We start from the raw sequence: 17,027 nt of genomic DNA, 5'->3' as shown, positions 1-17,027 counted from the left end.
CTGAGAATATTAAAGCCAGAAGAATAAGAATTTACAAGATCTGTTCCCAAAACAATTCCCCTAAGAGTCCTTAGAGTACAGAGCTGACCCAGAGCACTTGAAATATTTAAGGGCCAATTTTCGTGCCTCCCCACGTGGCCTCCCACCCTCCAGGCTCTGAGCAACTCATTGTGTAAAGCCCCAGGGAATCTAGGTTTTCTTGCAAGGAATTATGTCCAGCACCCCCTTCTGGGGGACAAGTTGGTACTTCAGGCCTGAGGAAGCCAGAGGGGGTGAGAGAGGAACCAGCTTCCTGGAGAGGCCTGTCCAGGTGGGTCCATCCCTGGCCCTGTCAACCAAGAAGGCCAAAATTTGCACCACAAAACTGCGGCTCTTTTGGAAATCCTGATTTGGAGAAGTTGTATGCTCAGTCCTCTGATTCCAGGTCAGGCTGAGATCTGACTGCAGGAGAATGATATTTAAAAGAACTTTCGCCTGGGAAGTTCTGCTCTAAGAAGGCAGCCTGGCAGCAACCCACCACCCACTTTCCTTTAGGAGTGCCACCTTGACATTGGTGTCACACACTTTATCTGGACACATGGCACTGGCATCTGGCTTTCCACCTGTCCTAGAGCCTGGCCAAGACAGCCACCATTCCTATCTTTCCTCTTAAAAAAGGCCCTGAGCCCCACGAGACAAGTTAGAGCAAACATTGCCTCTGGAAATGTGTGAGGCAATGGAGGCTCACACCATCACAAAAGAAATCCTTCCTAGAACTGCAAGCTGCCAAGTGGTCATTCAGCCTCTATTTCCCCTTCCAGAAACGAGGAGCTCAGTGCCTCCCAAGACGGCCAAACTTTTGTTCTTGCCTCCATAAGTAGCCTGTGGATGGTGGCCTCCTATTAACCTTGCCAACACTTGTTGCTGACCACATTTCACTGCTGAAACACATTCATCTCACTGTCAACAAGGGCCTCAAATCATCTCTCTGCAGGTCTTCTCTGTCCTGTCCCAGGTGGATTTTTAGAGCCAAATGTGTATCCCCACATTGGTCACTGTGGCATCTCACCTCTGTGTCCACAAGGCCAACACACAAGAGCCAGTGGGGGAAACAACTGGGTTACGGTGGCAAGAACTAGACTTGACGCCAAGGACCTGCACTTGAATCTGGGTTCCTCTGTCACTTCCTTGCTGTGGGACCACACACAAGTCGATATCCCTTTCTGGGCATTCGTTTACTTCATCTGGAGATGGTCTGTTATGAGGATCTGATGACCAAGCAGGTGTAGTAGTCACTGGATAAACTGCAAAGCCCTGATGTGGCACAGGAGACAGAGAACTGGGCTGGGGGCAAAAAGAGCTGGGGGCCACGTGCAACTCTGTCTGCGACTCCTGTGTGCCCTTAAGCAAGTCTCTTCACTTCCCCATCGGTCAATGTCTGAACTAGATATGGGTGGGACTAAAGGCATATCCAGTTAGCTTTCCAGGATACGTGAAGAAAGGTGGCAGTTGGAGATTCATCTGTTTTTTGAGAGCGTTAAGTTCTTTTCTAAGAGCCAAGGCATCTCTTTGTTCCACGGACAGCTTTGTGATCTGCCGCAAGAGAGATTCCCAGGATGAAACATCGGAAGCTGCTTCAAAGGAATGAGAGCAGAGAGTCAGTACAGTGGGTGGTAAGCCTCTCGCACACTGGTAGCACCTGAGGAATGGCTGCAGGAACAGGCCATGTAGCCTGAGGAAGAAAAGGACGGGAAGAGCTCTGTCTTCAGGTGTTTGAAGGGCTTTCACAGGGAAGGGAGATGAAATGAGTAGGGAGTACAGAGCGGAGCAGGTAGAGACCTAGGATCCAAGGGCAGAAGCCATGGGGAGTTTGCTTCCTCTCATCCTCAAGGATCGCTTTCTACCTGTCAGACTATTAGAGCTGCTGCATGCAAGCATCTGCCCCCTTGGTGGGCTCTTCCCCTGGGGTGGAGGTGGAAGTGGAGGGTGGGTGCTCTTAGATGAGTAGTCCCTTCCTCCCCAGATCGGATGATTTTGTGTTGTCTGAGCCCTTGGTGAGATCAGGCCTATTTTTTATAGCACCTACTACAGATTTGTGTACACAGTTGGGCTTAGCTGAATGAGTGAATGAATCTTTCTTTCTTCATGTAACAGGGAAGGCCTGTAATGGGGTGTTATCCTTGGCCCCTGACATTGGGGTAATGATGGCGTCCCACAGTAAAACATTCTTGTGTGTAAATATCACTTAAGTCTGCACAGTGGTTGTCAAACAGTGAGGCCCTGACAGAAGCCAGTGCACCAACCTGGAAACATTTTTATGGTAATCATTTCCCTACAGAACTCGGAGCTTCAAAAGGAGGGCATTCAAATACTCCCCTAGAAAGTTGCAGCTGGAAGGAACTTTCAAGATCACAGAATCCAACCCTTTCATTTCCCAGATGGTGAAGCCAAGGCACAGGCCACGGGGCTGAGGGGAGGGGAATGGCTTCCCTGGCCCAAGTCCTGGCACATAGTTGGAACCTACCAGAGCCTTGCTGCTTGCCTGCTTGACCACGAGCCCAGCAAGGCGAGGGCAGAGTGGGTCCAGAGATCAGTCTTTGCCACCACCCAGGCAAGGCGGCGGGGCCCAAATGAGATGCAGAGGTGGCTGCAGGTAAGATGGTGATATACACGGGAACTGGAAATGAGATTGAGTGGACAGATGGGAGAGAGCAGGAAAGGAGGCATAAAAGAAAGGAAGGGGGAGGCCCTGTTGGGGAAGATCACCCTATGGGTCCCTGTGATGTGACAGGACCAAGAACACCAGCCCGTACCTCCCTCAGGTGTGACTTGGAAGCTCAAGGAAAGACGTCATCCCTGTAGAGGAGGGGTGTCAGCCAACACTGAACAGGTCCCTCTGTTCCTCAACTCGGGGCAGACCCTGGGCACCTCTTCCCTCGCTGACAAACACGGCTCACAAAGCCTAGTCTCTCTCTCTCCCACCCCACCACCCTCGGTGGAAGGTGGAAACTTCTGTCCCCAGTTTACAATTCCAACAGCCTTGGGGGCTCGGAATGCACTTCTCACTGATAATCTGGAAATCCCACTCATCTTTAATAGTTCAGCCAAAATGCCACCTCTTCAGTAAAGCAGTTTTCAATGTCAAGACCTAGTTCTTCATCCCCACCATCCGAGATGTCCCCTTCTTCGGCACTCACCTCGATCTGCTCTGCGTCAGTCTGCTCCTGGATCAGCGCTGGTGTACTGGGTATCGCGTCTCTCTCCCTCGCTCAGACCTCCCTTCCCATTGTTCATTTATTGAGCACAGAGGAAAGGAGGGGAGGAAGGGATGCTGAGAAGGAGGGATGGAGGCAGGGCTGTTGAGAAAACACATAGGCTTTCATTGTCCTGAGAGCTTCCTGGGGAGAGACACGCGTGATGGTGGCGGTGGTGGAATGGAAGACCAGATTTTCCACACGAGGGGGAACACTTCACAGTTCCATTCATTGATTCAATCATTCATTCACTTATGGAGTGCCTACTTCATACAAGGCGCTGTTTTGTTTCGTTCTTTGGTGGAGCACCCTAGCGGTTATGGGTAAGCCTGGGTTCAAATACCAATTCTGTCACTTGCTAGCTATGTGACCTTGGACAAGTTACTTGACTTCTCTGTTCCTCAGTTGCTTAATCAGTAAAATGGGGAACATAATAGCACCTTCCTCATAGGTTCTTGTGAGGATTATAAACGATTTAATTGATACTGAGTGCTTAAAACCTGGCTTGGCGCATAGTAAGCTCTATTTAAGCAGTGGCAATTATTTTAGGCACTGTGAGTATATACATCAGTGAACAAAACCGATGAAAATCTTTGCCCTTATTGAACTTAAATCCTAGTAGAGGGAGATGAACAATTAACAGCAACAACAACAAAGGAAATTGCATTAGGAAATGATAAATGATGTACAAGAAATAATGATAAATAATAAACATCAGGTAAGAGAAGTTGGGAGTAGGCAGGTAGGGATTGCAACTTTAGAGATGATGGTCATTATGGGCCTCATGGAGAGACTTGTGTAGTAACTGCATCAGCTTGAATCTGCAGCTTGGGGCTGGCCATCTCGCAGTTTTTCTAACCCTCACTAAGGGCCCCAGGGTTGCTTGCGCCCAGAAGCATCTTTTGGGGAGGCGATCCTTCCAGAGAGAACTCTTGGAGACCAAGTGCCTTGAGTTGCTGCTGAGTTACAGAAGGCACAGAAGCAGGCAAGGAACCGGGGCCATGGCCAGCACAGCAGGGTAGACACTTGTGGCCAAGTCTGGCAGCTGATGGGCCTCTGTGGAGCAAACATGACCCTGGCAGCTGGCACAGAGGTGGCTGGGGGAGCCAAAGCCCTTCAGCATCTTAGCTAATGAAGGCCTGCAGTAGGAAGCTTGGCTCTAGCCTTGCCACTCCCATGGGACCGCATCACTTTTTTCTTGAGCTGGGCTTCCTCTTACCTGGGAAGGCTGGTGGAACAGACTGGGCGTGTCCTGAATTTGCAGTGATGCATGAACTACAGAAGTTTCGGCTGTGCAGGATTCAGAGAGTGTTTCCTGCGTTTCTCAGAGGAATGACTCCTGAAAGAGTTGTAAGGTCAAGGCATATTCTGAGGGCAGGATTTATCACAAGAGTCCCCCTCGTTGGCATCCCCACACCCCAGACACACAAAGGCTATCCTCAAAAGTCACTTTGCCAATTCCAAGTCCCCTCTTTGCTTCCTGACTCAACTCTTCCCCCTCCTTCTGTTTCAGTGCTGCTCATGGTGACACAGGTGGTAGCCGTTTCACTTTTGCATTGTGTCCCTGCAATTGGATTGTAAGTTCCTTAAGATCGTGAACATTTTGGAGGAGGTGACAGATTTTAGAAGGATCCCTCGGAAGATATAGTCAGCCAACTATTCAATAAGTATTTATTGAGCACCTACTACGTGCCTGCGTTGTTCTCGGTGCTTGGGAAACAGCAGTGAAGAAAACAAACAAGTTCTTTCTTCACGGAGTTCATATTCTAGCACAGCGGTCCCCATCTTTTTGTCACCAGGGACCGGTTTCGTGGAAGACAGTTTTTCCACGGACCGGGGTGGGGGTGGGGGGATGGTTTGGGGATGATTCGAGCGCATTACATTTACTGTGCACTTTATTTCTATTATTATCACATTGTAATAGATAATGAAGTAATTATATAACTCACCATAATGCAGAATCAGTGGGAGCCCTGAGCTTATTTTCACTTGCCACTCACTGACAGGGTTTTGATATGAATCTGCAAGCAACTGATTTATTATGGTCTCCGTGCAGTCAAACCTCTCTGCTAATGATAATCTGTATTTGCAGCCGCTCCCCAGCGCTAGCATCACTGCCTCAGCTCCACCTCAGATCATCAGGCATTAGATTCTCATAAGGAGGGCGCAACCTAGATCCCTCCCATGTGCAGTTCACAGTAGGGTTCGCGCTCCTATGAGAATCTAATGCGGCAGCTGATCTGACTTGAGGCGGAGCTCAGGCAGTAATGCGAATGATGGGGAGCAGCTGTAAATACAGATGAACCGTCACTCTCTCACCCACCACTCACCTCTTGCTGTGTGGCCCGGTTCCTAACAGGTCACGGACTGCAAAAACCCCCATCACTCTCAGTGTCCTTACCCTGTTTTATATCTTCTTCATGGCAGTTATCACTGCCCAACATTGTCTTATATATGTATTATGCTTATTGTCTGTTTGTCCCGCTAGAACAGGGGTCCCCAACCCCCAGGCCATGGACCTGTACCAGCTGTAAATACAGATGAAGCTTCGCTCACTCGCTCGCTTGCCTGCCGCTCGCCTCCTGCTGTGTGGCTATGAGCCAAGCCATGTCCCAGGCCAAGGGAACAGTGAGGGAAGAAGAGCAAGTACAAAGGCCCTGAGACGGAAATATGTTAGTACAGTTCTGTCACCTTGCTAATGAAAAAATTAAGGTCAAAAGAGGGAAAATGTCTTTTCCAAGGCCACATATCACAGAGGGAGTGAATGAATGAGAGATCCTAACACCCATGGATGACCACGATGAATATTTTTATGTATTTTCTTCCAGATATATAAATATATGCACATGTGTATGTATGGATGGATGGGTGTATGTAACCACACACATCGTTTTTTCCTTAATTGCTATTTTGCAAACTTTTTTTCCCACTTAAACATATTCAAGGACAATTTCCAGTGTCCATAACCATTGATCTACATTGTGATTTTTTTCAACATAGTGCTTGTACCAATTTTCAAATTGTCTTTTTGTTTACTGAAATATAATTTACTTACAGTAAAATTCATCCTTTTAAAGTGTACATTTCTATGCATTTTTATAAATGTATACAGTCGTGTAATAATCACCATAATCAAGAGAGTGAATTTTTCCATTATCCCAAATAGTCCTCTCATGCCCCTTTGTAGTTAAATTGCCTTCTCCCACCTCTGGATCAGATCCCTGGCAACCAATGATCTGGTTTCTATCCCAGCAGTTTTAATTTTTCCAGAATATCATATAAATGGAATAACAGAGTACGTAGACTTTTGGTCTAGCTTAGTTCACTTAGAACAATGTTCTCTGCGATTCATTCACATTGTTATATATCAATAATTGTTTTTATTGCTAATTAGTATTCCATTGTATGGATGTACCTCAATTTGTTTACCATTCACTGGTTGAGGGACACTTGGGTTGCTTCCAGCTTTTAGTAATCATGAATAAAGCTATTATGAATATTCATGTACAGCTTTCTTTAATGGACATGTCTTTATTTCTCTTGATTATATACTTAAGAGTGGGATTGCTGGGTTTATGGTAAAGGTATGTATAACTTTATAAGAAACTGTTGTCCAAAATGTCTGTACCATTTTGTATTCCCACCACCAAACTATGAGAAGTCTAGTTGCCCCACATGGTCATTTCTTTATTAAATTTTAGCCACTCTGTTAGGTATATAATGATATCTCATTGTTGTTTTAATTTGCTTTTTCTCTAATGACTAATGATGTCGAGCATGTTTTCATGTGCGTATTTGCCATTCTTTGGTGAAGTGTCAGTTCAAGTTTTGCCCATTTTCTAATTAGGCTGTCTGCTCACTGCTGAGCTATATTAATTTCTTAGGGCTGCTGTAGCAAATTACTACACACTTAATGGCTCAAAACAACAGAAATAAATTCTTTTTAAATTTTTAAAATTTTATCAATATTTTTTATTGAAGTCTAGTTGATTTACAATGTTGTGTTAATTTCTGCTGTACAGCAAAGTGAGTCAGTTATACATATATATATACATTCTTTTTTAAAAATATTCTTTTCCATTATGGTTTTATCATAGGATATTGGATATAGTTCTCTGTGCTATACAGTAGGACCTTGTTGTTTATCCATCCTATATATAAAAGCTTACAACAACAGAAATAAATTTTCATATAGTTCTGGAAGCCAGAAGTCCAAACTGAGTCTTCTGGAGTGTCAATCAAGGTGTCAATCAAAGTATCAGCAGGGTGGGTTCCTTCTGGAGGCTCTGGGGGAGAATCCATTCCTTGCCTCTCCCAGCTTCAGGTAGCTGCCTGTATTCCATGGCTTGTGGCTACAACACTCCATTCTCTACCTCCCTGGACACATTGTGTTCTCCTTTTCTGTAGTCAAACTTCCTCCTGCCTCTCTTTTACTAGGACACTTGTGATTACATTTAGGGCCCATCCAGATAATCCAGGGAAATCTCTCCATCTCAAGATCCTTAATTTAATCACATCTGCAAAGTTCCTTTTTGTCATATAAGGTGACATTCATAGATTCCAGGAGTTAGGCCCTGGCTAAATTTGGGAGACATTATTCAGCCTACCACATGAGCTTAGAGAGTTCTTCATGATTTTGATTCACTGTCCTTTATCAGATATGTGCTTTGCAAATATCTTCTCCCTATCTGTGGCTTATCTTTTCACCTTCTCAACATTATCTCTTGAAGAGCACAATTTTTAAAATTTTATTTTGATGAAGTCCAATTTATAAATTATATCAATTTTTTTTCTATTGTGGTTTGTATTTTGTGTGTCCTGGCTAAATGATCTTTGCATAAGCCAAGGTCACAAAGATTTTCTCCTATATTTACTTCCAGATATTTTATAGTTTTGGGTTTTACATTTAAGACTATAAGAATTTTGGGTTAATTTTTGTAAGTGGTGCAAGATATGGGTCCAAGTTCATTACTTTGCATGTGGATGGCCAATTATTGTTCCAGCACCATTTGTGCTGGTTTTTACCTTTGTACCTTGTCAAAAACCAGTTGACTATATCTAGTTATTTCTGAACTCTGTTGCATTCAGTTGATTTGTGTCAGTCCTCTCACCAATACTACACTGTCTTGATTACCATTGCTTTATAGTAAGTCTTGAAATTTGATGGTGTGAATACCCCAATTTGGTTCTTCTTTTTCTAAATTGATACTTCTGTTACTGTTTACTGTATTTGTCTTCTATTTTACAGAAATACAATTGGCTTTTTGTATATTGGCTTTATATCCTGTTCTAGAAGCTTTTTTGTAGAGTCCTTGGGATTGTCTACATAGACAATCATGTTGCCTGTGAATACAGACAGCTTTATTTTTTCCATTCCAATCTGAAGGCTTCTATACATTTTCCTTGACTTATTGCATTGACTAAGACCTCAGGAGTGATGTTGAATAGGAGTGATGAGACTGAGCATCCTTACTGTGCTCCCAATCTTAGAGGGGAAGCATCCAGTCTTTTATAATTAATTATAATGTTAGGAGCATCTTGTTGTTGTTATTGTTTGTTTGTTTGTTTTGTAAATGCCCTTTTCAAGAAGAGAAAGTTCCCTTTTATTGCTGATTTGCTGAGAGTTTTATTATGAACGAATGTGTGATCGTGTGGTTTTGCTTCTTTAGACTCTTAATATGATGCATAACACTGATTTGTTTTTGAATGTGGAGACAACTTTGCATTGCCAGAATAAACATCACTTGGTTTCTTTACATATTACTTGATCAATTTGCTAATATTTTGTTGAACATTTTTTGCACTGTGTTCATGAGGAATATTGGGTTTTAGTTTAGGGTTTTTTATTTTTTTTGTATACTGTTTTGTCTGGATTTGGGGTCAGGGTAATGCTGGCTGGCATTATAAAATAATTTAAGACGTATCCCCTCATTTTCTATTTGCTCAAAGAGTTCTTGTAGAATTGGTATTACATATCCCTTAAACTTTTGATAAAAGTTGAAAATGAATTCATGTGGCTTATCTGTGGGAAGATTTTCAAGTCAGAATTCCATTCAATTCATTTTAATAGATGTAAGGCTTCTGGTTATCTATTTCTTTTTCAGTAAATGTTGGTAGTTTGTGTCTTTCAAGGAATATGTCTCTTTCATCTAAGTAGTGAAATTTATGGGCATAGTGTGTTATTTATAGTCTTTATTATGCTGTTAATGTCTGTAGTATATTGTCATTTTTCTAGTTGCCTGATATTACATTATATAAAGTATCAAAATTTATTTAACCATGCTGTTATTGTTGAACTTTTAGGTTACTTTTGTTTTTTCACTGTTATGAATATGATCAACACATATGTATACACAGCTTTGTAGGGATGTCTGACTTCTTCAGGTAAGTCCTAGAAACAGAGTTTATATTTGTATCTATTGCTCCATAAAAATTACCCCCAAACTCAGTGGTCTAAAGCAACAAACATTCTGTCTCCTCATTTCACTTCACAGCGAAGCAAAGGAGTGAGAGATCAGGAGAGGGCCAGCAAGGCAGAAGCTGCAGGCTTTTTGTAACTTAATCTTGGAGGTGGCATCCCATCACTCTTGCTGTATTCTATTTATTAGAAATGAGTCTCTAGATCTGGCCCACACTCAAGGAGAGGGGATTACACAAGGACACAAACACAAGGAGGCAAGGATGTTTAGAGAGCACTTTAGAGGCTGCCTAGCAAGGAATGTTGGCTGAGGAGGTACGCAGAATCCTTTCATGGTTTGTTTGCTTGTTTGTTTGTAAAGAATTGTCATTATGGGTTCAATTCCAGCTCGTTTTTTCCTTAAAATTCTTCGAATGCCTAGTTCTTGAAGATATTTTTAAAATAAAATAATGAGTAAATAGAAAATATTTATAAAGTATGTACAAGATTTTTAAAAATAATGACTCAACATTATTTTTTTAATAATTATTTTTTAAATGATAGCCACATAATTACCACTCAGTTTATTTTTAAAACATGTATCCTTTTCCTTTCCCTCTCAGGGCCAACCACTATTCTATTTTGTTGCTGTTGTTGTTTATTCCCTCGATTTTCTTTTTTTTTTTATTAATTAATTAATTTATTTATTTTTGGCTGCGTTGGGTCTTTGTTGCTGCACGCGGGCTTTCTTTAGCTGCGGCGAGCGGGGGCTGCTCTTCCTTGTGGTGCATGGGCTTCTCATTGCGGTGGCGTCTCTTGTTGCGGAGCACGGGCTCTAGGTGTGCAGGCTTCAGTAGTTGTGGCGCACGGGCTTAGTTGCTCCGCGGCATGTGGGATCTTCCTGGACCAGGGCTGGAACCTGTGTCCCCTGCATTGGCAGGCGGATTCTTAACCACTGTGCCACCAGGGAAGCCCTCCCTTGATTTTCTTTGAATTTAACACCTGTATTTATATCTAAACAACATATTGCTTACTTTCATTTGCTTTTGAACTTGGTACTGTACTGCATACATTACTGTGATTTGTTTTTTTGCCAAAAAGGATGCTCCTGAGGTTAATCTATATTGTTGCATATAACCGCATTTCATTTATTTTCTCTGCTACATATGATCTGATTGTATGCATCTACTGTAATTTATTAATGCTTTCTACTGGTGGTGAACATTTGTAATAAGCAAAATGTAGTTATGAATATTCCTATACACCTGTATGTCTCCAGGTGCACACGTGCACAGGTTCTCCTCGGAAATAGACGTTGCCATCCTTATGGGTGTATGGTATGGACTGAACTGTGTCTCCCCCAAATTCATATATTGAAGTCTTAACCTCTCGTACCTCAGAATGTGACTGTATTTGAAGATAGAGTCTTGAAGAGATGATTATGACACAATGAGATCCCTAGGGTGGGCCCTAATCCAATATGACTAGTGTCCTTATAAGAGACGGAGATTAGGACACAGACAACAGACAGACTGAGAACACAGGGAGAAGGCGGCCGTCTGCAACCCAAGGAGAGAAGCCTCAGGAGAAACCGAACCTGCCAGCGCCTTGATCTTGAACTTCCAGCCTCCAGAACTGTGAAACAAGAGCTTTTTGTTGCTGAAACCACTCAGTCTGTGGTATTTTGTTATGGCAGCCCTAGGCAACTAGTAGAGTGTCAGTGTTTTGCTGTAACTGAAATTTGCATTTATTGAGTGAGCATCTTTTCATATGTGGATGGGCTATTTGGCTTCCTCACCCATGGAAAATGGCTAGTAATACCATTTGCCCATTTTTTGTTGTTATTATTATTGTTGGGTTGTCTTTTTCTTGTTAGTTTGTCGACTACCTCTCTATATGTTCCAGACTTTAATCATTTGGCCATGTATGTATTGCAACCTATACCTTCTCAGTGTGTCGCTTCTCTTTTCACTCAATTTTATACCATCCTCACTGGTCTATGCTGGCATATCATGTGTTTTATTTTTTTAATTTTAATAATATAATGAATATTTGTGAACTTGCTGCCAACTCAAAAACTAGAACATTAATGATAACATAAGTTCTCCTATGGCCTCATCACCTATTCCATCCCTCTGCCATTCATTTCCTCAGAATAATAATAGTAGCTAACCCTTATATGGTTCTCACTACCTGCCAGGTATTGTTTTACACACTTTATATGCATTAGCTCATTTAAACCTTACCATAACCCTGTGAGTTAGCCACGTTTTACACACAAGGCCACTGAAGCACACAGAGGTTAAGTTACTTGCCAAGGTCATGGCAGCATTTGGTGACAAAGTCAGCATTTGAACCCAGGCAGTCTTCTCCTTAACCATTTTGCTATACTGCTGATTGATAATCACTGTATAAAATTTTGTGTTTCTAATTTAATTGACTTTTAAACATTTTTACTACATATTTATGTATGTCTAAATAATATACTCTTTAGTTTTGCTTGCTTTATTAGCTATATTTAAAAAGTGCCATACCATATGCTGTCTCAGGAGACAGCATATGGGGTTATTTTGATGAACAGAAGCTCTTACTAGTAGCATATTTTAAATTATTAGTCTTTTCCCTTATGGTTTGTACTTTTGTATCTTGTTTAAGAAATATTTCCCTACTCCAAGGTTATAAAGATTTCATCTTGTATTACCTTCTAAAACATCTATAGCTTTGTCTTTCATTTTAGTGTTTTTTAAAGCTTTTCCTTTGAGGTAATTTTAGACTCATAAAAATTGAAAAAAATAGTACAGAGAGTTCCTGTACTCTTCACTCAGCTTCCTTAAATGTTAATAATTGTCTAACCACAGCACAATTATTAAAACTGGCAAATTGACAGTGGTATGATATTATTAACTGAACTACAGACCTTATTAAATTTCACTACTTTTCACATGCAGGCTTTTTCATTTTGATGTATAGTTCCATGAAATTTGACCCCATGTATATAGATGTGCTTAACCACCATCACAGTCAGTGTACTACCTCCAACTACCCTCCCCTCACCCCAACCCCCAGAAACCATTGACGTGATCTCCATCACTCTAGTTTTGTCCTTTCAAAAATGTTATATAAGCAGAATCATACAGTATGTAATCTTTTAAGATTAGCTTCTTTTTCACTCAGCATAATGCTCTTGAGCTCCATCCAAGTTGTTGTGTGTCTCAATAGTTTGTTTGTTCTTATTGCTGAGTAGTGTCCCATTGTATGGATGTACCACATTTTCTTTTTCCATTCACCTACTGAGTGACATTTATGTTGTTTCCAACTTTTCACTAGGACCAAAAAAAAAAAAAAAGCTACTATGAACATTCATGTCCAGGTTTATGTGTGAACATTAAGCTTCATTTCTCTGGGATGAATATACAAGAGTGGGATTGCTGGTCACATGGTAAATGTACATTTAACTTTATAAGAAACTGCCAAAATGTTTTCCAGAAAGTGGCTGTACCATTTTACATTCCCACTAGCAATGAGTGAGTGATCCAGTTTCTCAATATTCTTACCAGCATTTAGTGTTATCACAAAATTTTATTTACTTTTTATTTATGATTTTTATTTTAGCCACCTGATGAGTATATACTGATGTTTCATTGCGGTTTTGATTTGTGTTTTCCTAATGACTAATGATGCTGAACAACTTTTCATGTGCTTATGTACCAGCTACATTTCCTCTGCAGTGAAGTGTCAGTTTAACTCTCTTTGCGCAATTGAATTGTTCACTTTGCTTTGTTTTGTTTTGTTTTTTAACTGCCAAGTTCAGAGAGGGTTTTATATTTTCTGGATACAAGTCCTTTGTCAGATTTGTGATTTGCAAATATTTTCGCCGAGTCCATAGCTTGTCTTTTTATTCTCTTAACAGTGTCTTTCACAGAGCAAACATTTTAAATTTTGAAGTCCAATTTATCAACTCTTTAATGGTTACGTTTTTGGTGAAGTAGAGCAGGTTTTATCAGAAGGGTTCTGTCCTGCAGAGCTGCCCTCTTCCCATTCCTGAAGAGGACTGGCCAGAAGGAATAGGCTTTTCTTAGGACGGCTTTTGTCTGCATTTCTGGGTTGTGGCCTGTTCTAGCACCTAAGCTATGAGGCAAAAAAAACAAACAAACATCTAGAGAACTCACTGCTCGGCCATCCCTTGAATCCTGAGACCCCTAGTCAGTCCTCCCTCCGTTCTTCACCTCTCAGTCTTCTGATACTTATCCCTAATTTCCATGGCAATTAGTGGGAGGAGTAGGGTGCACTGCATTTAATCCATCTTTTCTGGACCTGGAGACCCACATTTAAGTCTTTAGTTCCCAGGGAATTTATTTTTGTGTGTGGTGAATGGTAGGGATCCAATTTCATTTTTTCAGAATCAGTTGTTTTGTGACCATTTTGCAAATAGTCCACTTTCTGCACCCCAATGATCTATAAAGATGGCTCTGATATCTGGTAAGATCATGTCCCTCACCTCGTTCCCTTCTTCAGAAATGCCTCTTTTTTTTCAATTTTTAATAAATATAGTTGATTTACAATGTTGTCTTAGTTTCAGGTATATAGCAAAGTGATTCAGTTATACATATATATATATAATTTTTCAGATTCTTTTCCATTATAGGTTATTACAAGATACTGAGTATAGTTGCCTGTGCTATACAGTAGGTCCTTGTTGATTATCTATTTTATATATAGTAGTGTGTATATCTGTTAATCCCAAACTCCTAATTTATCCCTCCCCAGCTTTCCCCTTTGGTAACCATATGTTTGTTTTCTATGTCTGTGAGTCTAGTTCTGTTTTGTAAATAAGTTCATTTGTATCATGTTTTTAGATTCCACGTATAAGTGATATCATGTGATATTTGTCTTTGTCTGTCTGACTTATTTCACTTAGTATGATCATCTCTAGGTCCACCCATGTTGCTGCAAATGGCAATTATTTCATCCTTTCTTATGGCAGAGTAATATTCCATTATGTGTATATATATATATATATATATATATATATATATATATATATATACATATATGAGAAACATCCTATTTATATATATATATAAAACATCTTTATCCATTTATCTGTCGATGGACATTTAGGTTGCTTCCATGTCCTGGCTATTGTAAATAGTGCTGCAATGAACATTAGGGTGCTTGTATCTTTTTGGATTATAGTTTTCTCCAGATATATGCCCAGGAGTGGGATTGCTGGATCATATGGTAGTTCTATTTTTAGTTTTTTGAGGAACCTCCATACTGTTCTCCATAGTGGCTGTACCAATTTACATTCCCACTGACAGTGTAGAAGGGTTCCCCTTTCTCCACACCCTCTCCAGCAAGAAATGTCTTGGTTTTTCTTGGCCATCTGTTCTCTCATCTAAAGTTTTGAATCTGCTTGTCAAATACCACGAGAAAAATACGTTGAAATTTTTATTAGAAATGCATTGAATCTGCAGGTTAATTTGGAAGAGAATGGTCATCTTTGCATTGTGGAGATTTCCAAACCATGGACACAGTATATTTCTTAATGTATTTAGGCCTTCCTTAATACCCTTGCATATCTCTTGTCAAATTTATTCTTATTTACCTTAAATTTTTGATGCTAGGAAACTCTGAATAGTTTGGAAAATTAGAAAATTATTGGCACCAATGAAAGATTTCACCAAGGTGACTGGGCACAGACTAAATACGCAAAAAGTCAAAGCTTGCTTATAATCTGGCAATAATTACTTTGAACACATAATAGAAAAAAGCTCCTATTCACAAATGTAATACAAAATATATAAAATATCCAGGAACAAACCTAACCTGAGAGATATATTTGTCAGTAAACATTTGCAACAAACATTTTGGACCAAGGGATAATCCCCTTAACCTAAAACATTATCACTAGTCAACAAGAAAAATACTGATTCTCCCAGGAGGAAAGTGGGTAAAAGATTTCAATGGGATGTACCCACAAGAAATTACATAAATGAATAGCAAACATAAAAAAAATCCAACCTCACTTGCAAAGAAAGAGATTAAAAACAATGATATATTTTGTCACCCGTAAGTCTGGTAAACATTTCATTGGGTCTTCACAGTGTGAGGAGGGAAGGAAAACATCTGTCTCCTATGCTGCTGATGGGAGTATAAATGTGCATGTTACTGTAGGACACTTGGCCACATACATCTAACAGTTCTACTTCTAGACATTACTTCTAGGGAAGTCATCAGATTGGCACGCCTCACTTTCTTTATCTGCAAAACGGGGGTAATAGTGCCTTCGTCGTAGACTTGTTTTGAGCATTAATGAGACCATGCCCTTAGGGCTGCTAACCTGTATGATTCTTTGGGGAAATTCATAAAAGGTGTCCGCACTCTGGGCATGAACTGTGTCTTTTCCAGGCAGATGTCCAGGATTCTTTGCCTGCAGAGTAGAGAGTGGGCTTGATGTAACCACCTACTTTGTCCCCTGGCTGGCACCTTTGTTCCGTACACCTATATGATGGCCCTAATATCGTTTTTAGCAAAATGCCTAGCATTTAATGATCATGACATATCATCTATCACTATGTTCGAGGACGTTCAACTCAGTGATATTATAATGGTGAAAAATTGAAAACAAAATAAATGTCCAACAACATGGGAATAGTTACATTAATTTGGCTCATTAATATAATGGAGCTGTTTTAATTCACATTTTTGAAGAATGTTGAATAATATTGGGAAATTCTCAATAAATATTAAAATATCAAGATCCAAGCTGGGTAATGAGTGTGATCCAAATTTGTAAAAATCCCAGTAAATTTATTTATTTTTTATTTATTTACTTATTTATTTATACCAAAATGTTTACAATGGTTCACACCGGTTGGGAGGGTTAGGGCTGACTTTTGTTTCATATTTTACCCTTTCTCATGGTTTTACAACGTGTCTGGGATGGGTGGAAAAAGTCATTTAAGAGACCTCTTCCCGAGAGTGTCATGGACATATATACACTACCAAATGTAAAATAGATAACTAGTGGGAAGCAGCCGCATAGCACAGGGAGATCAGCTCGGTGCTTTGTGACCACCTAGAGGGGTGGGATGGGGAGGGTGGGAGGGAGGGAGATGCAAGAGGGAAGAGAAATGGGAACAGATTGTATATGTATAACTGATTCACTTTGTTATAAAGCAGAAGCTAACACACCATTGTAAGGCAATTATACTTCAATAAAGATGTTAAAAAAAAAAAAAAGAGAGACCTCTTCCCTCCCTACCCGCCTTCCCTGTCCTGCGGATGCTCCGCGAGGGCCCCGTCCGGTCTGGGGGAGCGGGGCGGGGGCTGGCTTGTTGCCTGGCTCCGAATCCTCCTTAACCTCACGCAGTCTGAGGCCGACCGGGCCGCTC

This window comes from Balaenoptera ricei, chromosome X (assembly GCF_028023285.1).
Source record: "Balaenoptera ricei isolate mBalRic1 chromosome X, mBalRic1.hap2, whole genome shotgun sequence".
Taxonomy (NCBI): domain Eukaryota; kingdom Metazoa; phylum Chordata; class Mammalia; order Artiodactyla; family Balaenopteridae; genus Balaenoptera; species Balaenoptera ricei.
The sequence above is the reverse complement of the archived record's forward strand: the minus strand, read 5'-3'. Positions refer to the sequence as shown.